The sequence below is a fragment of the Pezoporus flaviventris genome, unplaced genomic scaffold (genome assembly GCF_033815535.1).
Source record: "Pezoporus flaviventris isolate CSIRO_AGI_PZ_B2104156 unplaced genomic scaffold, CSIRO_AGI_Pfla_v1 ptg000002l, whole genome shotgun sequence".
In the NCBI taxonomy this organism is placed as follows: Eukaryota; Metazoa; Chordata; class Aves; order Psittaciformes; family Psittacidae; genus Pezoporus; species Pezoporus flaviventris.
In genome coordinates, this window is record NW_026892550.1 from 13890000 (window position 1) to 13912862 (window position 22863).

Below are 22863 nucleotides of genomic sequence, written 5' to 3' on the forward strand. Positions count from 1 at the left end.
CATGTGTGAAAAGTTCAAATTCAAATGTCATGTCCATCTCTACTGTTTTAAGATTATTCTAACTTTATTGCTCAACAGGTGTGTCCTGTGTGAGTTGTCAAGATCACAGTCACATTTTACCTATCTAGTTAATACCTGACTAACAATGGATGTGGTATGCTGAGATAACAGTGATTTAAACTTCACAGCCATTTTTTGGGGATATAATATAGGAATTATTAAACTTGTTTTGTAGATGCATTCATTAATGCACATAAAGTAAAGACCATGAAACAAAATCCGCTGAAACCTTTAGATCAGTGACTAATCATTTTTCAAAGACACTGATCAGCACATTGAAAAAGCTAAAAATGGCATCCAGAAATGTTGATTTCAGTATCCCACATTCCAATAGTAAAACTTCTTTGGATTAATTTTGCAATCTACTGTGTTCATGTGCAATGGCACACCTTAAACAGTGTAGAACATGGGTGGGAAAAGGGGTCTGCCTCTAGTGATGGTCTGATACAGAATATTCCCACCTGGAACAGAACAGGAGCTCCAAAGGCATAGCAATTCCAGCAATACATTTATTTTCCCCCCATCCAATGAAACAGAAAAGGCACAGCTGCACTACAGCACAATGTACTCCAGAAGTTCAGGGGTGTCCTCATGAGATGTCACTTTTTCCTAGAGCTCTCTGAGGAGGTGTAACTACTCACCACTCCTGACTCCCAGCTGACATGAAACATAGTGGAGCATTAAAGGAAATGCACAGCACCGACATTTCAAACCTCCTTCATGCCAGAAAATGGAACACCTGCACTGGACAATAGGAAGTGGATGATTAGAGTCAAGCAAATATGTCAATTTTTAAGCATGATGCTTTACTCCAGATCCTGCAATTGAACACCATAAATGAAAGACTGTGGCAGTGAAAATCCCCCCAAAGCCTGTGTTTATGTAACAACTTAGTTATACTCTTTAGTCACCTGTTTTTTTGATTAATGTTTTGGTTTTGTTTTATAATGATGTGAAAATATGAAATAATTTAAAAACTTATACTACTTAAAGCTTCTCCTAAAGATAAATGATACTTAAATACATCCAAAAGAGAGGGACTATGAAAATTCCCTTATATCAGTTTCTGTATTTACTGTAAATAGTAACTGTTGAAATCTTATGGTTCAACATTTAAATTTAAACCAGGAATCCCCAGACACTTTTAACAACAAAGAATATTCTGAAAAATGAAACTTGGTTATAATCCTTGTCAAAGAGTTACACCTCTAATGTAAACTTTAGCCCACAAGTTAGGTAAAGGGGTGATAATGGCAATCTAATAATGAATTAATGTAGTAAGTTTGGAGTTTTATTAACTTAACTGGCATTCACTGGAGATTAATTTCAGCACAACGTGCCATTCCATTGGGTTTTTCTTTGTTTCTTATTCTTAAGGTTACAATATCTGAATGTCTGGATGTCTGTAGCATGGTGGTTGTATGAAATTCTTCAATATAGAAAAAGAATATTCAATACATTTCAATTTTGCAATGATTAAAAAAAAGGAAATTATCTTTTACTTCTAAGTGCAAAGATGTTATTATTACTAAGTAGATACTTGCTGTGCTAGAGAGTAATTCTAAAATATTTGTAATTTGTGTTATTTTTTACAGATTAAAATATGTCAAATCCAGTTGGAACGTTGTGATGTGGAAAGGCAAATATCTTTATAAATTTTTCAGAGCAGTGTTGTTACTGTATGATCATATTTCCTCCTTCAGACGGATAGTGCTAGTTCATGTGAGTGGGACAATTACACTTAAATACTCAGATTATGATGGCAGGTGATTTCTTCCTTCCCTTGCTCTGGCAGTAGCTCTCATAGTGTACCAAGGTACTCTATTCTGCAGTTAATTGGTTCTTTATGTGTGGGTATGTATTTATATGTGTATATATGCATGTGTCTGTAGGTGTATGTAAATACGCACAGCAATACTTACACAAGTACATATATATATCCAAGCACATTTACATGTTGCTATGGCAGGATACTGCTTTCATCTGCGAAATAAAAAAATAAATACCACCAGAGGGCTCACAAGCTACTTTATTTTTGATGTCAACAGCTGTCTGAACCAATGAGCGCTGAGACTTACACCTTTCCTGGGATTTAATCTCCCAGGTTTTTAGTGTTCCTGTGCAGACATCAAGGTCTTCAGACACCAAAGTGAGGGCGCATTAAGGTCTTCTGACACGAGAATCTTATGTCAATATTACCATCATTTTTCTGCTCAGTAAAAGTGCTCATTCTTAGCCCAGAGAGTTCACTTCTCTGTGGAAAAGCAATTGCTGCCTCAAGTTTAGATGTGCTTGAAGTGTAAAATATTTAAAATATGTTTATAGCCTATATATTGCACGTACACGCATACAAGTTGATGGACACAGCATATAGACCTGTAATGTGAAGACAGACATGGCTGTAGGTACATGAGTCTCCTAAATTAAACAACCTTTTTAAAGAGGTATTAAAATGAAATACTGCCTTGTGTTTTATGAACTGATTTCATTGCCCAGGTCAGCCACCTCTGGCTTAAGAAATAATTCTAATCACTGAGCTTTTCTGTGAAAGAGAGCTTGCTGCTTCTCTAAACCCCTCTTAAGGATGCCTGTGTAAAAGTAGGCTGGCAGCAAAAATGCAAACAATACAGCATATTGACCATAGGCTAAAAAGTAGGGACAAGGAAGACTGTACATAAGAGAATGACACTGTTATACAAATAAAAGCCTTAGATTATAAGTTTAAGAAGAAAAGGGAAGCAAAAAAAGAGTCCAAGATCAGATAGACAGAACCGACTGCACAGATCAACAGTAACTGTAAAACCCATTCTGCAGGGCATAACGTGGGAAAGTCTGAGAGATTCCTCTTCACTTGTTGAAATCTAGCCCCAAATTATCTCCAGTCCCTTTATTTTCTCCCCATAACCACCAGCATCCCTCCCTCAGTAGCTCTTATTCTCCCTTCCTTCTGTTTCATTCTTTCCTTGTGATCTCTACCAAAGCTGGCTTTGCTCTTAAACCTCCCTTTGATTTCTCTGCTTCTATAATTCCTTTCCTTCCCTCTTTGTTTTCATTCCCTTTGCTTGATGCCAGAGCCTGTATTTTCAATTCTTCCCACCCCTGGGCTCTCAGCTCCTCACTCCCCTCTCAGTGCTCTCCACCTGACTAATCCCCAGTACTGGCTCCTTACCAAAAACACTACTTCCACTTCTGTTCTCATGCTGTCAAACACATCTGGAATAAACTCATTTCCTCAGTTTAAACATAATTCTCTTATCTGAACTCGTCTAAAGATTTTTACTTCTTTTCCTGATGAACTCTTAAGCTGCAAATTCCCTATCATTGCTCTCTACCTTATAGTTCACTCTAAAATCCTCTGCCCTCAGTGCTCTGTCACCTTCTACACATCCCCCACCCAGCCCTAATCTTTCCCACCTCCTCCCTCAGTCAATGCCTTATTCTGTGTCTATGCTCCATATGGCCACAGTTATCTCTAAGGACCCACAACCCACATATTGCAGGACAGCTGAGCTACCTGACATCTTTGCTCCCTTTATGACAGTTGCAGACCATCATCTAGAATACAGGATGCCATTGCAGATCATTAGAAACTCCAGTGGACCAAAAAGGAGCTCCTCATATAACATGCAGAAAAGGCACAGGTAATTTCTGTGATGCTGCCTCCTTGCGTAAACCCTCTGCAAGATCTGAGTGTGCAGCATCCTTCAACACGTTAGTGAATTCTGCTTATTGACTGAATCCAGTGGTTCGTTACTAGAAACTCTAAATAGTGAAGAGATACAAATATTAACCCAAGAATGACGTTTGAATTCCTTAGCATTTTCAGTAGGTTTAATTAGCCGTTAAGAATGAAAAAAACCCTCTATACAAATATTCCTATTCAGTTATCTTTAAACATTCTCTTTCCATCTGCTTTTCTTTTACAGCAGACATAACAAGAAGGCACTTAAAACTCCCTTTTATTAAGACAATGTAATTGAAACCACTTCAAAGCAAGAGTTAGGAAAATATAAACTGGATCATGACTATTTGCTATAATTTCATTTGAGTTGAAAGACTTAGTTGAATATACATTACTCAACCCTAACAATGGATTATATTTTTTTATTTATTTATTTATTTTAAACTCTGATTTGGTTTATTTCAGATTCCTTAGTTTTCATAGATGCTTTTGTTCACAACGTAATAATTTTCACAGGAACAGAATACATGAAGTCGTTTTTCTGAATGTCCATGTTATTTGTAGGCATAGCACTTTGGTACTGTGGAATCTTGCTATTTAACTCTTTTACACCTCCCAGTGAAAACAAAAACATTGATCCAGGGAAGAATAATACGTGATTGGGAGGAAAAGTATTAAATACATTTAGAACTGAATAGCTATATGAAGCAATAAATAGTCATTTTACTTGCACTGTCTTCAACGGGAGATATTTATTTCTTTTCCTCCAAAAATGACTGTATCTTTAATCAAAATTTTCACAATGTTTGTGACATCTAAATGTTCCATGAGGTTTCTATCTAGCTTCTATTCTTATTTTGTACCAGTTAATTTTTGAATGTAATTCTGGTTAAAACGGTGTTTTTTTGTTTATGTGTTATGGTGGTATTTATTTAAAAGCATCACTTATGAACAGAAAAGATGAAAAAAAATTGGAACCTAGGGAGAGAAAGGGTTTTTTTTGAAAATTTGGAGTTACTCCAATTCTAGCTGCTCTCCATGTTGAAATTAAATTATACTAGATGTGAAAAAATACTGATTAATGGAGGCTAAGTAGTGCAAATGTTCTTGACCAGGGCTCCTTTACTGCAAACATCATGCAGTAATAGGTTTGCTGTTGTTTTTTAATGTTATGTTTATTAAAGTTTATGTTCTAGCATGACTAAAATCACTTTAGCAGCCAAGTATTACACCGTAAATCCACTCGGCATATGCAAGATGGATGCACAATCCAGTAAAGGAGCAAGTGACAGTTGTAGAAAAGAAAGTGGAGTTAAAGTTGCAGCACATGGCCTGCACTGGATCATACTCAGCTAACAGTAAGGTGTGTAATAGCAATTTGCTGGTCTGATCGCTTAGATTAATTTCTTAATCCTTCGCTTTTGTTTCAGATGTATTTTGTGATCTCTGGAGCTCAGTTTGTTGAAAATACACGCTTGATTCAGTCAGTTGTTTAAGATACTGCCAGATACAAGCACATTGTCATGAGAGAGTCAGTTCAAAGCATGAGCTCTTTTGCTTATGCCACATCTTGGCTGAGTTGGTTAGCCCACTGAACTTCCAGCATGACCTATGATACTGCCTGTTTGCTTTTTAGGTAAACCAAAAATGCTAAGGCACATTTTCACTTTGATACACCCTCTTACATCAAATCCCATTGATCTGGTAAAGCAAAGTTCCAAGGGTAAACATCAGTATAGATAAGAACAGAAACTGGAGAATGACATAAAATTGCATAGAGGAGAATAACATGCATAGGACATGACAATGGACACTGACACATTTACCAGAGGGCTTCCTTTTTCTTTCCATTGCATTACTGCTTGTGGTATGTCCTTTCTGTCATTTGACTGGGAGGCAGCCATATCCCCAGGCAGCTGCTTGTCAGTCTACGGGTCTGTGTCCAGCTCAATAGTCATCAAGTGATAAGCAGCACTGCATTTTAAGCCTAACTAAAACACTTACAGAGCCCACACTTCTGTAAAATACTTTTTCTCTGTATATATAGCATATTACTATAGGGAAATCTCATTATTAAGAATCTGATTTTTGTGTATGCTTATAGGTGCACTAGAAAGCATTTTGGCAGTGAATAAATAAGAAAAATATGACTGAAGCAATAGTAGTAGTCCAGTCCTTTCAGGGCTATAGGTATTTTCACTGCCATCTGTATACTTTTTTGGATGACAACTCTAAATATTTTCCAAAATCTTTTCCAGTGCTTATTTTTACAACCTTTCTATCACCAGGTTACTTTTCTTTAAAGGAAGAAATCACACTTTAATTAGTAACAAATCATACAGAGAATTCTACAATCAAAGAGTTCTGAAAGCAGTATAATAGAGTGACTTGACATTTTAAGTTTCAAAATTTTACCTGAATTCAGACTTTGCACTGAATTAATTCTATTTGCCACTTCCTTTGGAAATTAAACTGTGAAATGGCTTCCTCCTGGCTGCTTCTTTCAAATACCGTATATTATTTTTGCATCTTGGGAGCCACTACTACTACCACTGGGAAAAGAGATTCCAAGTCTTTAATTTAAAAGGTAAATTTAAATTATATCTTCAGTAATACTAATACTTAAATGTCTGTCAGCCTCTTCCAATTAATTTCACTTTTGCTGGTGAATTTCATAACAATTTGTGATTAGTGTGATTTGTGAAGAGTTCTTTAGTCATCCCTGCATGCTTACAAATCTGAACGATCTGCAGACATTCCAAACTTTAGTATTTCCTCTGAATGCTTTGGGTAATGGCAATGTTTCAGGATTTAGACTGTAAACTCCCTAGTTTACAAGGCTGGTTGGAGTTTCACATTTGGGTAGTATATAACTCCAGTAGGCCCTCTTTGGATATTTGAGGCATGATCACATGGGAAATAGTAATACTACTTGCTGCTTCCAGCATGACCTAAGGATATCTTAAAAATCTGAATGTGCACAAGTCCATGGGACCCAATGAAATCCATCTGCAGGTAGTGACGGAGTTGGCAAATGAAGTTGCTAAGCCACTGGCCATCACATTTGAGAAATCATGGCAGTCAGGTGAAGTTCCTGAATACTGGAAAAAGGGAAATATAACCCCCATTTTCAAAAAGGGGAAAATAGATGACCCAGGGAATTACAGAACAGTCAGTCTCACCTCTGTGCTTGGCAAAACCTTTGAGCAGGTTCTCCTGGAAGGCATGCTAAGGCACATGAAAATCAACAAGGTGCTTGGTGACAGCCAGCATGGCTTCACTAAGGGGAAATCCTGCCTGACCAATTTGGTGGTCTTCTATGATGGGGCTACAGAGCTGATGGAGGAGGTAGAGCAGTTGATGTCATCTACTTGGACTTGTGTAAAGCGTTCAACACTGTCCCACACAACATCCTTGCCTCTAAATTGGAGAGACATCAATTTGATGGATGGACCACTCGGTGGCTAAAGAATTGGCTGGATGGCTGCACACAAAGGGTTGCGGTCAGTGGCTCAATGTCCGGCTGGAGACCAGTAACGAGTGGTGTGCCTCAGGGATCAGTGTTGGGACAGGTCTTGTTCAACATCTTTGTCGCTGACACGGACAGTGGGATTGAATGTGCCCTCAGCAAGTTTGCCGATGACACCAAGCTGTGTGGTTCGCTTGATATGCTGGAGGGAAGGAATGCCATCCAGAGGGAGCTTGACACGCTTGTGAGGTGGGCTGATGCCAACCTCATGAAGTTTAACCATGACAAGTGCAAGGTCCTACACCTGGGTAGGAGCAATCCCAAACACAGCTACAGGGTGGGTAGAGAAGAGATTCAGAGCAGCCCTGCAGAGAAGGACTTGGGGGTGTTGGTTGATGAGAAAATGAACATGAGCCGGCTTCAGTGTGCGCTTGCAGCCCAGAAAGCCAACCGTATCCTGGGCTGCATCAAATGGAGCGTGACCAGCAGGTCGAAGGAGGTGATCCTGTCCCTCTACTCTGCTCTTGTGAGACCTCACCTGGAGTATTGTGTGCAGTTCTGGTGTCCTCAACATAAAAAGGACATGGAACTGTTGGAATAAGTCCTGAGGAGGGCCATGGGGATGATCAGGAGACTGGAGCACCTCCCGTATGAAGATCGGCTGAGAAAGTTGGGGCTGTTCAGCCTGGAGAAGAGAAGGCTGCATGGAGACCTCATAGCAGCCTTCCAGTATCTGAAGGGGGCCTATAGGGATGCCGGGGATGGACTCTTCATTAGGGACTGTAGTGACAGAACAAGGGGTAACAGGTTCAAACTTAAACAGGGGAAGTTTAGATTGGATATAAGGAGGAAATTCTTTCCTGTTAGGGTGGTGAGGGACTGGAATGGATTGCCCAGGGAGGTTGTGAATGCTCCATCCGTGGTGGTGTTCAAGACCAGGTTGGATGAAGCCTTGGGAGATATGATTTAGTGTGAGGTGTCCCTGTCCATGGCAGGGGGATTGTAATTAGATGATCTTAAGGTCCTTTCCAACCCTAACTATTCTATGATTCTATTCTATTCTAAATGATAACAGATCCAATGCCCTACTGGGTTAGAACAGCAATCTGTGTATCTCAGTGCTGTTTCCAGACATGGCAGCAGGCAGTTCTTTCTGGGGAGATCATATGAGTATGGGTAGTCTCTACAGTGCATTCTTTCCTTCCTGTCCCAGTCCCTTTAGCTGGTGGTTTAAAGATCATAGAGCATACCTTTTGCTGTTCAAGTGTCTCTCTCTCTGCTGTTGATCTGGTTTGAGCTCCTTCCAAAACCTGCAGTGGAAACAACTTCTGTAAGTTCAACACCAGTGGCACAAGGAAGTGCGTTCCCTTACCCTCTTATAAATTAATGTTAGTTTAACTGAGCACTGGTCAGTTCTACTCTTATGGGCTCCAGTGAGTAACAGTTTCACATTTGCCTTATTCATGACTCCTGTAATGGCTGATGACATTCTGATGCTGATTGTATAAATCCCAAGGTGGGACATTACAGTACAGTGCTCACACAGCCAAGCAATGTCTCTTCCCCTAATCTAGCAGCTCAGTACCTCTCATCCTTTGCATAAGATGAATATTTGGGATGAATAGTTCAATACCAAACTTTAGTGGTTAGTTTATATAAGAGTGGGAAGCTTGAGTATTCTTAAGTTTGGGCTGTATGCAGCATACAAGATCTGGAACTTTTCACTAACATTGTTGGTTCAGGTAACATAGATTGTCAGAGTGGTATTTCAGGGTTTGCCTGCAGTGTAAGGAGTGTGTACCTTCTAGACGTGTATACCAGGTGTTCTATTTTTCATGAAAAATATTGTTACCTTTAGTTTTTCATATGTCTGCTTTAAGTTACTAAGTGAGAGGGAACTCAAAGACTTACATAAGGCTTGACAAGGGGACATATAGGAGTAAGAGTCCCTCCTACAATACGTACCCCACCAAATTATCCACACTGCATGGAGAAGATACGATCATGAGGTCAGAGGAAGAGCATCTATGCTTGAAGCTTACCCATTAGTAGCAAGGGGGTTTTAGGGACTAATTCTTTCCAGAGACAGTATTATGTGAGAGCAATGCTGTGTGAGGCTGTACTGCATAGAGATGAGATATACAGCCCAAGCCTGACTGTATAGTTAGCATGCCCATGTGGCCTGTAAAGACTTGGCTTCATACTGAATCAAACTGAAACATAATAGAATTTCCTTCCTCTTGTATTTGAGCCACAGAATAAAAGTTCTTTAGCAGCTCTTAGTTGACTGGAAATAGTTAAAAGAACAGGATAAAGCTAAAAATTCTTGAATGTGTCTCACTTCACACTATTAGAAAATAATCTGGGATCAAACTACGTAAGAAAAATATGGAATTACAAGAAATGTTTTTTTCTATTGCTTTTATCACCCATCCTGTCTATTGTATTTTGGGTTCTGGCTCTGGACCCTCTTTGCTCAGCCAAGGAGAGGTAGAGGGGAAATAAGAACCTTTTCCTCTTTGTACAGTGGTGTGAGGGCAGCAGATAATAGCAGATCCTGGGCTCCCTTCAGTGAGGGAAGTTTGGGAACTGGTCACACCAGTATCGGCTGATGAACAAGGTTCAAGAAAAAGCTGAGTCTGCAGCACTGACAGCCTCACTTCACCTGGGGGAGCAGGACAGGTGAAGGGAAGAGAGCCCTCTTTGCCATGGGAGAGAAAAATTCAGACTGAGTAGAGCCTCTCCCCACACATGGGGATCATGTAGGAAGGAAGGTCTGGGGCCTTCCCAAGGCAGTGTCTCTCCAGTGCTCCTCCTTGGGGTCCTCACCACCCACTAGCCAGAACTTGCAGACAAATCCACCCTTCCTTTCATCTTCAGGACTGTAACACCATTATGCAAATCCCAGCTATGTCCCTAGCAACCCAGTCCAAAGGCAATTTTGTAAGCTTTTTTTTTTTTCCCCTTGTGACAGATTTCATCCCTAAAGAGATGAGTCCAGTAGAGGACAGAAGTGAAGGCTGTTAGAGTACAGTGTGTCTGGTTTTGAATGCAATGAGTCAACGGCTGCAGCCTAAGGCACTGGTGTGATTTTGTTTAAACAAACATAAGCCAATTAAAAATACAAAGAGATTCAAGGAAAAGATGCTCTTAGCTGAAAGCCTCATGGGAGAATAATTTAAAGAACAGATCAATAGCAGTGAGAGAGATTTGTTCCCATAAGACCAAAAGCCAGCATATAATAAATCTCAAGAAAGGCATTTTATACGATTGTATTTTGTGAGTGACTGTGGCATGAAAGAATAGCGCTTTAGCATAATTATAGTTAAACATTTACTCAGTCTTAGCTGTTTCCGGGAAAGCAAATATCCTTGCAAAGATGATTTTTTCCTATTCAATTTATCACTGAAAGTGCTCTCTGTGTGTACCTTAATTACAAAGATAATAATTATATAAATGTGCCTTCAAGGAAAAGGGTAGTTAAGAGTGCTGTCTTAAATAAAATCACAAAACAAGAACAATATACACTATTACCTACAGGTTAAAATATTTTCCCTCCTCATTTTCCAAGTCACAGCTTTTTCTTGCTCAATTGTACATAAAAAAAATCTTAAAAGGTGCAAGAAGAAAAAAAAAATTATAAATAATCTGAAATCATTTAGCTAAATGTTATATTTTAAATATCCATCTGTACCATTTTCTGGGACCTTCCAAGTGTAGAAACTATAAAGGATATTCCAGCTAACTTGCTCTTTAGGCATGTAGTTCAGGTGTCATAGTTATAAGAGAACATACCCTTGTTTTCAAATATTATAGGTGGAAAAGGGGAAATCATAAGGACCAGAAATATCTGTACACTTATATGCCTTTCAGAGGATGATTCAGAACAGCAGTTCAGCTTAGAAATTATTTGTGCCCTGGAGAAATATCTCTCCTGCTCTATTGAATATATAGGGGCAATAGCAGGATGGGTATCCTATACTAGATCCTTAGAGTTGATAATATAAATTTTCCTATAAACTTAGAACTTTGAGAAAACAGCAGCTGAAAAATATTTTTCTCCAAAGGACAATGGCTTTCTCCCAGACATGGGAAATCCTGAGAGACTGCTTCTGACCTATAACATTTATCCATTTTGCCCAACAGAACAGAATAACTTTGAAGAAAATACTACAATTCTTTGTTGAGATTGGAATTAGGAGACTGTTTCTGCAGTAAAATGACTTAAGAACTAGGGCATACATTACACTCTTGGTGTGTGTCTGTTTGGTTTCACTGCTTTGCTCTGTGTTCATTAAATCCATGGTAAACATCAGTTTACATCTGCTGAAGAAATGCCCTGTTGTTTTACATTGCTCAGAGGGTAAAGTAGCAGCAAGATTAGTAATGCAGCACAGCTGTTGTAGAAGTCCAATAACTTTATTGTGTTGTTGTGTTTACCAGAACCACATGGGTTCCAGAAACCACGTTTCTCCTGTGCACGTCTTTAGAACCCTCATATGTAACTTAAAGATCTTAATGACACAGTTTGAGTCCCAGCTCACTTATCCCACTCTTGGAGACACCAGATTAATTTAGTAGTGACAATTTAACTGATTTCCAGCATTAGTAGGTACTAATATCACATTCTAATAGGGACCGTGTGCTCTTGGGTGTATCTCACTCAATTGGCAGGCTTGGACTGAGGAAGCTGCTTGATGGTAGGAGATGAGTAACATCACAGTGTTGCTGCCAGGTACTGATATTTGGTGACTAGTAAGCTTTAATATGTCATGGATATGATTCCTAGATGAATAACAATTCAAGTGTGGACACACAAACACCCAATACATGCAAAAATGTGTTTCTTAGATGCAATGCATTGCAAAACATGGAGAAAACCTTTTTTTTTCATTCCCTCTGAAGCATTACCTGAAAGGTCTAAACACAAGTCTCTAATGAAAGCTAAGAATGCGTCCTTACTTCAGGTGTTTTCTGCTTGCCTTTCAGATTATTGATATTTGTGGTCAGGATTTCTCCAATGGCTCATGACACAGGTGCAAATGTCAGTAGGAAAGGCTTCTTGAGAATGAAAGCATGAAAAGTCTTCAATCTCCATATTTAATCACCTAAGTACAGAAGAAAGCAGGAAAGTAGAGAAAAGAAGTTAATCCACAGAAAAAACAATATCCCATTTGCTGAAAATAAGTCATGGAGCCAGGAAGAGTAAGAATAATAAAATAAAAATATTTCTTAGATTTGCAAAATATGCATAATGTTACAAAAAATGATGGCAAAATTTAGCAGAATGCTAGAAATTTAAGACATAAGATGTAGTAGGAGAAGTTTTTTAATCCAGCATAATTATAGGAAGTATGCGTTTTTCCAAGTGCTTCTTTCTAAACTTGAAGGAAACCAACTGGAGTGTTCATTGTCTTTTGATCAGACCTCAAGAAAGGCCCCACATTTATGCCACTGGTCTGTATTTGACTTACCACTTGCAACAGGACAGAACAAATGTCCTTTAGAAAAAAACATGCTTTCCATTTTCGCAATTGATAAGTCAAACATGCACTTTAATATTCTTCAGGAGACCCCAAAATATAAAAATTTGGATCAAAACATAGGATTTGCAGTACACTATTTTTATCCATATAAACAATATAAATATTTACCCATAGAATTAAAAAAATGCCCAACAACAATGAAACTAATAGAATTGCACAGTTCCAGAGTACACTTTGAAATTTGTCTGGTAGTAAAATCTTAATGGCATATTTCTATACATATTAATGTGTATAGAGAAAGATGTTTGTTCAAGAAAAGTAATCTGAATGGATTCAAAGTATTAATGTTATCCACTATGCAACATTATGTAATCGCTTACTAAGAAAAAAAGTTTTGACAGAGGTGTATTTTATAGAGGACTTCTACAGATAACTAACCATCTAAATATATGCTGTAATATGGGATTTACATATGTGCATATTCTTGTTTATTTGACAATAGAAACAACTATTTTGATCATTGAATTAAAATATAAACCAGTGTTTAACTGCCACATAAATGCCTGGAAATTCTTTTTGTTAGATTTTCCATTGTCTTTAGTCTGTGCTTCAGTCAATATTTGTTAATAAAAGGATGAAGTAATTGAGTAATTGTGTATCTTCAGAGAGTTATTGGGCTTTTGTTGTTGTTTAGAGACAAGATTGACAGAACACTTCAGTTTCTTTCATGGGCCACTGAAAGTTTGTTTCATGGAACCAGCATATCCCATGGGCAATATCTTGATCTTTCTGAGTCTTATTTTTCAAGCTTGGAAACAGTGGCAATGATTGTTAATATTGTTTTTGCATATTAATTGATATTTCCAGAGTGTTTAAAATACACTGGGGGGGGGGGGGGGGTGTTATGTGTGTGACTTGGAATAAACGGCAAAAATTACCTATAATTTAAATTATAAAAAAAGCCAAACACTGACCTAAGAAAATAAATTCCACCTTTGGATATCTTCATATGCAGCACACAAGAGGTAAAGGTGTATTTATTTATCATCTGCAGTTCACTTTCCAGTTACATTCAGGACTCACTGGAAATGACTGGGGAATGTGTGTGGGTGACTACCTCTTTCAAGTATTTCCTTCTAATGCACCAACCCAAATCAAGACCACGTGTTGTCCCCACTGCTGCACCTCTCCTATTGTGAGGGTTGAAGAGTCCATGCCCTCCACAATCCTGTCCTCAGTGACATTTCTATTTCTTGATTTGGATATTAATATACTGTGAATGTAGTTCCATACGTTTTCCCACATTTCTCATTCACTGCAGGTTAAAGGTGTGCCCAGGTTTGGCCTTTTGGAGAAAGTTATGACTTTGCTATCTATTCATGTGGACTCTTAAATTAAAAATTGATTGGGCTACTTCTGTTCTTTGTTCTTCCAAGGAATGACAGCCTAAGAGGAGGCAACCTGAAGAGCAGACACCCGGGAAGTAAAACAACAAAGTATGCTGTGTGTATGATAGGCTTTATTATCTTGGCATTATAGAGACATAACTACAAAATGAAGTCTGGCATTGTTTTTCTCATGGCTGAATGAGTGGCAGACCCTGGGGAGAATGTATTAGAGTTCTCATCTTGTAACTTAACTTCTCCTTTTCTTGTTCTGCATAATTGCTGTCACCCAGGTAAAGCTGGATTGTTTCTTCCATGGTAAATTCTCTCCCACACAACCCTTTGACCTTCAGGCAGTGAGAACAGCAGGGCTTCTCATCTCATGATTTAACTGAAGAAAATAACTGCTTGAAGAGGAAGTGCTTTGAAATAAACAATGTCTCTGAATTAGAAAACTAAACAACTAGGTTTTTACTGCAAACTAGCACTCCTGGGAATATTTGCCTAGAACATTTTAAGAACTATGATGCTTAATCATGTGAAGAATTTAAGCAGAAATCTGAGTACAGCTGGGACAATTACTTAATTATGAGTAGAATTCCGATAAATGTAAAAGCAGCTCATGTTTAGTCAACAGATATTACAATGACTTATGAACTCACATTGGCTCTCCAATTCTTTGACATTAAAAAGGCCGGGGTATTTTTAAAACGCTGAAAGCAATGAGGTAATTGCCCTTAACAATGCAGGTATGGAAAAAATGTGTCCATTTGATCATTAGGTATCTTATAAATGAAAGGTTTTGCTGATTGTTCTGATAGCTTTTACCTCAACCAGGAGGTTTTCCTGGCAAAAAAAATCCTGTAAATCATCTTCTCCAATCTTTTTTTCAGCTTTTAGGGGAAAAAAGCAATCTGATTCACACTGAGGAGGTAAGTTATCCTTAGAAGTTTACAGAAAATGCTAATGTATAAAAATCCACTGTGGTCTCAATCTGTTAATGTATTCTGATTACTTGCTGTATTAATTTGGTAATTTAATTATTCAATCTATTGGCGTATTGATTCAATTTTAGTTGAGAACTTAATTTAATTTTTGCATTATTCTAGTTTTAATTAGCAAAGTAAAATTAGTGTAATAGCTCGGTAATTGTTGCATATTGCTCATCTTTGCTGAACTGACATCTAAATTTTTTTTTTTTTTTTGAAATCCATAGAGGCACAAAGAAATAAAATATAGCTTATTCTTTAGAAAGTTCAAAAAATATTGAACACTTTTATTGCCACGCCATAAATGTTTTGCCAGAGCACCAGCTTTTGCTGTCATGAATTTATTAGTTTTCCACTGTCTTTCAGTACTGTTGCAGGTTAAGAATGTGCCTTTCAGTCATATAAACTAAAGGACAATAAAGATGTTGACTTTTGTTAAACTACCTGAGTAAAGACATCTAGTGTTTTAGTTTGTGTGTTCTCACATGTCATGATTGCTTAGGGAAAACTCAACTATTTTGAGTAGATAGCTAGAAAGCAAGAAACGGACCATATTTCCTTCCTTTCCACCACCACAAAGCTTTTGTGTTAAACCACAAATTTATCACTGATTTTAAAGGTGATGAAAACAGACACACATTTTATAAAAAAATGTGAAATGTAATACGCACCAGCATTTCTTTTATTGAGATGCGTCCTTTAAAAGTCAAATTAAGGACATTGTACCTGACCAGAAAATGGGATTACCTATGCTTCTTTGCATTCTCCCATTCTCTTCCTCCCTCAGACTGTTCTTCCTCATTTGTGACTGCTGCTCTATCAGTCCTACATGTATATGATGTAGGAGGCGGTCAAGGCTCTGGCATGCCGAGAAGTCACCTTAGGGGGCCAGGACTGTCAGTCTCATGCAGAGAACTATTGTATAAAGTACTCCTGACATACTGTATGCATTTTATTTTGCAGTGGAGGCAAAACCTGTGAGAAGCGAATAAATGTGCCCTGAAGTTTAAAGGAGTAAACAAACTGTAATGTAACTTGTAATTCCTTTGCAAGCTTGGACAGCCTTGTGCTTCTACAGCTGACATTAGTATTTTAAGCTTGCTTTACCAAGGTGTAACTTTTTTCCCCTGAAGTTTACATAAAGTACAAACCATCGGTTTCCAAACAGTCTAAGCAAATGAAAACTCAGTTGTAATTTTCAGGAAGACCTAAAGCCTTTATGGTGTACACAGGAACACAGAGAGCAATGTACATTTATTTTAGAGGGTCTGGGAGAATGAATTACTAAGGTTTTCAATATAAATTAGTTTGAGATATCATAATTGTTGACATTTGGTTTAGGTCATACATCGGAAACACCATTTGCAGAATTTGTCATTTTATTCTGAGAGTTATGAAACAATCAGAAGAAAGGTGGGGTTTTTTTTCCTTTTTCCTTCCTCTTCCATTTCCTTTTTTTCCTTTTCCTTTTTTCCTTTTTTTCCTTTTCTTTTTCCTTTTCCTGTTTTCAAGTGTACTGAATAAATGGCCCTCACAAAACTCACACATGAAACCTGAACTCTATACTGGGTAGAACTAGATCAAAGAGAGTCTGCCTTGAGGGGTAGTACATTAGTTAATGTCCTGGAGGCATCTTTTGAAGGCTGAGTTATTGCAAATAGTGTCATTGTGGAATGGGGACAATTAACTTGGATGATCAGTGGGTGGTGACTATTGCCATTGCTGCAGAGTCTGGATCTACAAACAGGAAGGGTCAAATGCTTCACACCATTCACCACAGAAATGAACCATGTAGAGGACTCAGAGGTCTAAAACACAGTACAAGCCTACATTTTTCTGTCTGTCAAAAGATTTCAGAAGTAATTCAATGTTACAGCTCCCTGGAGTGAGAGTCTGCTTGTCCATCTGATTTTCCTGACTGAGCGACTTAAACATTCTCTGAGGAAAAAACTGTTGTAGTCTTGTTTCCAAAGCATAATAATAAAGACAGGAAGTGTGAAACCGTTTGGAATCCTTCTTCCTTGCTGTCATATTTTATCACTACTCGGGTGTTAGGTTCATGAGCAGCTCTTGATTGCAAGCCTTAGGGCTAATATTATTTCTAGATGCTGTCTGGTGCCCCTCTGAAAGATCTCTGGATTTTAGAAATCAAATATGCAAGACTTTGATTATCAGATATTTCAAATAAAGTGAACAAAAAGGTTCTCAAAAATGTAAGTTTGATGCTAGCCTCCACTGTAGAGCGTGACCAGGATTATTCTGAGGAAGGTTTTGTGAAATCGATGGCATTGCTTGACCACCAGTTATATGTGGAATTGCTTGACCAGTTATAAACCTGAAATGAGAATCTAATTTTTAAGGTGTGACACTCTGTAGAGACCAGAGGCATGTGCTGATTCCTGCTGTACAGATCTGGTTGCTGCAAATAGACTTGCCTCAAATAATGGGTCTGGTCCTGTTCTTATTAAAGAAGATCACAAACAGCATTCCTGTTAATTATGAGAGTGCTTTTTTTTTTTTTTGTATGCACCACAATCATGGTGATCATTAGAAATTAGTGAAAAGATAGCATTTAGTATATTTAGTTAAACTCTTTGAATACTCCCATATTGTGCTTTCTTTTAAGAACAGCCTTGGAACCTGGATTTCAAGCAAATCTGTGACTGAGTGGGGAAAGGACACTTGAATCCTGTCTATATATAATTTCAGTGTTTTGATTGTAGTGAGAATTTTATTGAATGGAGAAAGTGTGAAAATAGGTTGAAGCATAAATATTTGTTCATCCCTCACTACAGGAAAATTTTAGTTAAAATAAGTTATCCTCATCAAGTGAGGAAGCTTAATTTTACAAACTCTAAGAAGTCAGCCTGCTCAGCTGGCAGAATTTTGCAAGTTCTTCCTATTCTGGTGAAATGACCTTCGTATCTGTTTTCTTTTTGTGCAGGTTATATTTAATATTGCCTTGAAACACAGCCTGTGGGAAATCAGTTAGCCCAGTGCAAAGTGCAGTCAAGCTGATTATTGTAAAAAATACCTCATGTAAGATACCCAGTGCTGTGATTCATAGGAGCTTATAATCACTTTCCTCTATGCTGTTACTATAGACTTCTTCCTGACTAATTTGCATTTTGGTGAATCACCAGTGCTGTATGGAGTGGTGTACCAACACGTATTATTAAAGTGCATCTTTCAGGAGCAATGGTCCACCAGAGCTGTATAAAACAATGTAATGTGTAATAGATAAATAAAGCCAGATGGCATGAACTTATTCTGTGACAAGTTTTCTGGTTGAATAAACTTCTCATTTGTACATCTGACTTTTGAGCAGCTCATCATGGGAAAGAGAATAAAAGGTATTAAAAAAGGCCTTTTCTAGTATGTTGGGGTTTTCATTGTTGTTGTTTGATTGGTTGTTTTTTTTGTTTGTTTTAAATTTTGTTTCCATCAGCCCAAGAAGCTCTGTGATCCTGCAGGCAGATGCAGCTCCCACTTCTCCAGTAACCCCAAATAATCCTCAAATATAAGAATACTTTTTATTTTTCTGAAAACGGGGGAAATGAGCAGAAAGGTAATGGGGAAAAGGAGGGGGAAATGAGCAGAAAGGTGATGGGGAAAAGAGAGGTGAAATGCACTGGGAATTCTTCAGCTGAGACAAACATACCCGCCTGTGGATAAAAGTGACATTCTTCTGGTCAATAAATCACCAGCTTAATCCTTATCTTGCTTTAATCAATTCTAGAGGATTTGCACCAGGGCACAGCACACATGTTGATTCAAAGCTTGTTAATAAAATTACTTGTTAATTCAACGTTAATTAAATTGTAATGTGGGCAATAATTTCTCTTCTGTAAATATAATTTTATTTTGTGATGTAAATGAAAGACAGGAGCAACTGAGGATAAAGACTGACACTCCAATGAATTTTAAGACAGAGAGAATGGCTTTTTGGCAGTTCTATCTGTCAGGAGGGTAACAAACTGTAACATTATGCTTTGCAACCTTGTTAAGCAGAAAGTTGTAAAGGAAACGGCATGGTTCTTTTTAAAAGAGCCATACTTTACAATCAAAGAGAAGGATGCTAAACCCATGTAACTGATGATCTGAAACCAACTGTGAATAAAATGTCAATATTCCATTTTCATGTTTTGCCAGTAGTGGGGAGTTTGCCTATTCCAATATCGTCATGCTTAATCTGTGAAAAAAATAAATGAATAAAGACAAACTGTTTCAACAATGATGTAGCTAACAAGGTATAAACTTGGGAAAGCAAGGTGGGAAGTGGTTTTTTGATTGTCAGAAAATTTCTGTGATTTAAAAAAAAGAGTAACATCCTTTTTGGCTGCACAATGGAAGTAAGATCTTTTAACATTTCTTCACTGAAACCAGATTTCAGAGTATAATTCTGCCTTTACCATATTGTTATTTGGCCCCCCCAAAAGGCAAATATCCATGTCTTCTACTTAGTATTTATATCTCTCTCTTTCTCTTTTTGTATGAACTCTACAATTTATTAATTTATGCTGTGAACATCCTGTGTGATGTTTAGGTGTTAGCACTAACGTGCCACAAACAATAAGAGTGAGGAAAGGCATCTTCATCACATCTGTTTGATCGTGTTTTAGATTTGTCAAATTTTCTTTATTATAAAGGACATTGAAATTATTTGTAAAGATTTCTGAACTCCCAAATGTTCCACACAGCTTGTCTGTTAGCTTCCCCATGAACTGCAATACTGGTGCTTGAAGAAATATTTAACTTCCCTTTATAGATCTCAAAGCATTATATACTTGTTACCCATTATTTCTTGTTCTAAACCTGAGAATTTAAAGAGGGGAGGGAATTAGAAAATGAGTGGTATGGTGATTTGGTAGAAATCTGAAGTTGAAAATCCAGATCGCAGAATTTTTGATCTAAGAACAAACCTTGGATCATGCTACCTTTTATCTAAGAATAAGAGAGGTGAACTTTCTTTCAAGACAGAACATCAGTGCTGGTTAGAGGGCTTGGGAATAAAAAAAAAATACACTGAAGAATAGGAATGCCATGACTGACTACAGAAAAGGAAAGGAACGATTTTTTTTTTCTCCATCTGCAAATTGCTTACTGGGTGTGACTTTCAATAACACTTACTCATGACCTTGTCAGCTTTTAACTTTCACTTTTTATTTTAAAAAGAACAGATAAGTAACAGATATTACTCAGCTCTTGATTTGGCTTTTTCAATAAGTGAGAGTTAAACTCCACTGCTGCTGCCGTAAGTGCTGTTGAAAGCCATCAGCTTCAGTAATAAAACAAATCAGGTGGGAGCAGATGAGTGTGAAAAAAAATGTCTGGAAACCTTATTTTTTTATTAACCTTTTGTTGACATTAATACTCTGCAGTAGGAGATTCACACACTGGATATATAGAAACATATTAAAGAATGAAGCACGTTTGCTTACACAGGAAAAGGTTAGAACTTACTTAGGAACTAGAGGTGTCTCCCAGGATTTGTCTTCAAATAAAAGCTACAGTCAAGCCTATATGAGTTTCCTTGACAAAACCATGGACCAATTGCAACAGGAGATGTTGACAGCTGTTAGATGTTTAAGACCAAATGTGCCTTTCTGGAAGCCTCTGCTTAGCTGACTCCTGATAATCTCCATGCTGAGATTGCCCAAAATCCCCAGATTGTATACATTTTTACTACATTGCCCCAGATTCCACCACAAGGATTTCTTTACACACGTAAACATCTCTATTTTGACAGTGGTGGCATCAAACTGGAGCCCTTCTCTCTATCTAAATCCCTCATCAAGGGAAGGAAGATTTTGCTTTCCATCTGGTTTCAGGTACACTAATGACTTTTTTGCAGTAACTTCTGAAAGTAAAATGCACAGAATTTTCTGGGAAAGTCAGCAAAGCTCAAGGGTAAAAATTTCAGGCAGTTCTGCAAATATCAGGCTATAAAAATCAAGTGTTAATTATTGCTTATTTATAAATCAATGACTTTGTGACATTCTCCTGCACAGCATCAACAATGGTGGCAAGTTCTTAAGTACAGTATACCATGATATCTCAGTCTCTTTTCAACAGGTAGGGAGAAGGAGTGAGTCTTCTCCAGTAGGAAAAGGAACTAAATGTGACTTCCCTATAAAAGTGTTTGTCTTTCCCTTTGCTCACTTTCCTTTTTAAATGGTGTACTTTAAAAGAAAACAATGAATTCTTTAATGAAAAGTAAGATCCAGACATTGAAAGAAGAGTGTACTGCACAGGAACACAACAGTTAACAAGCACATCAACAGAGGCAATGGAATTCTGAGCACTGTGGACACAAGCTACTGCTTTTTTCATGGCTGTGATTTAGCAAAAGACTCAAGTATACTCTGACTCTATCCTGGGGCCTTGTTTCAAGGTAAAGATACAGTTCAAAAATGAGAACACATTCTAGCATGTTGCTTGGGTTGGTCAGTTGGACTGAAGGACTATAAGATGTCCTTTGCATACATAGATATAGTATTTTAGACCAGGAAAAGAATTCTGAGAGGTAATATTAAGTCATTATCCTCATTTTCATCATTCATCTAAGTAGCATCTGGCATTTTTACTTGAGCACAAGTGACTCAAAGCACTACGTGGCTCAGGATGCTGGTTCTATTTTTTCTTCTGAGAAAATGTCAATCTTATCTAACTTGTGCAAATATCCAAATAGTTAGTTATGCTGTATGGGGTATCTGAACAATTGTGCTTAATGCTTCAGCACAAGGTATATAATATTAGCTGTTGTGCCTTTTAAATTATTTACTGTATATGGCTATAAATACGCAACAAACAATGAATTATAGCACAGCCAAATACAGCTTTGCTTTTATCTTCTTGGTCTTTTTTAATATTACCAAAGAGTCAGTAGTTGTTTAAGTAAATACTCTCCTCACAGCTTAGCTGCTTCTCTGTTTGTTGCAATAATGCCATGTATTAATCCTCAACAGATGAGACCACATCTCCTGTTTGTAACCATGGTATTAACTACAGAGCAGAGAGAGCTGAAGAAGTATGGATTGATTTGATTTAGATTATTAAGCACTGAAACTTTTTCAAGTGTCTTTGTACACCTAATTTAATAGACTTAATTTTACATTTTAAAAATTAATTTGTGCATGAGAAACATGACAGTCTGAAACCTGAGAGTTTGGTCTACATAGGTATGACAGTACTGATACTGACTTTTTTTGATTGCCTGATAGAGGAGAAAAATGATGTGGTAGCTGAATAGTGTCCCAGCCAAGCTGACTGCAGTTGCACTGTTGACGATCCGAGCCTGCACTCTGAGCAGGCTGGGTCTATGCATTCGTTTCTTACAAACACAGGAAAATAATCCATTTTTTTTTTCTGACAACTGCTAAACTTTAGGATACCCATAGTTCAGTTATCTATCACCATTTCTCTCTTATACTCTTCCAGAGAAAAGTATCTATATTTCGGCCTGTAATCTGGCAGTAAACATTCCTGGCAGGTTTTGTATCACACATATACTGGAAGTGGGTTGAACATCATTCAAGACTGAATTGCCATAACTGTCCTGGAAAAAGAAGAGACTCCAGTTAGGTCACATAACTTTGAGACAGCCCTTTGCATGCTGGTTAGTGCTTGTCTTTGTTGTTACTTCTTTAAACCGTAACAAAACCTTTCACCTAACTGATGCTGACTATTCAGCAAGTCAAATAGAGTAAACTCAAGGTCTACAGAGGAGCAGGGCAGTACTTATGATATGTCAGGCTGGAGATCAATATATATGGCAAGAAAGATCGGAAAA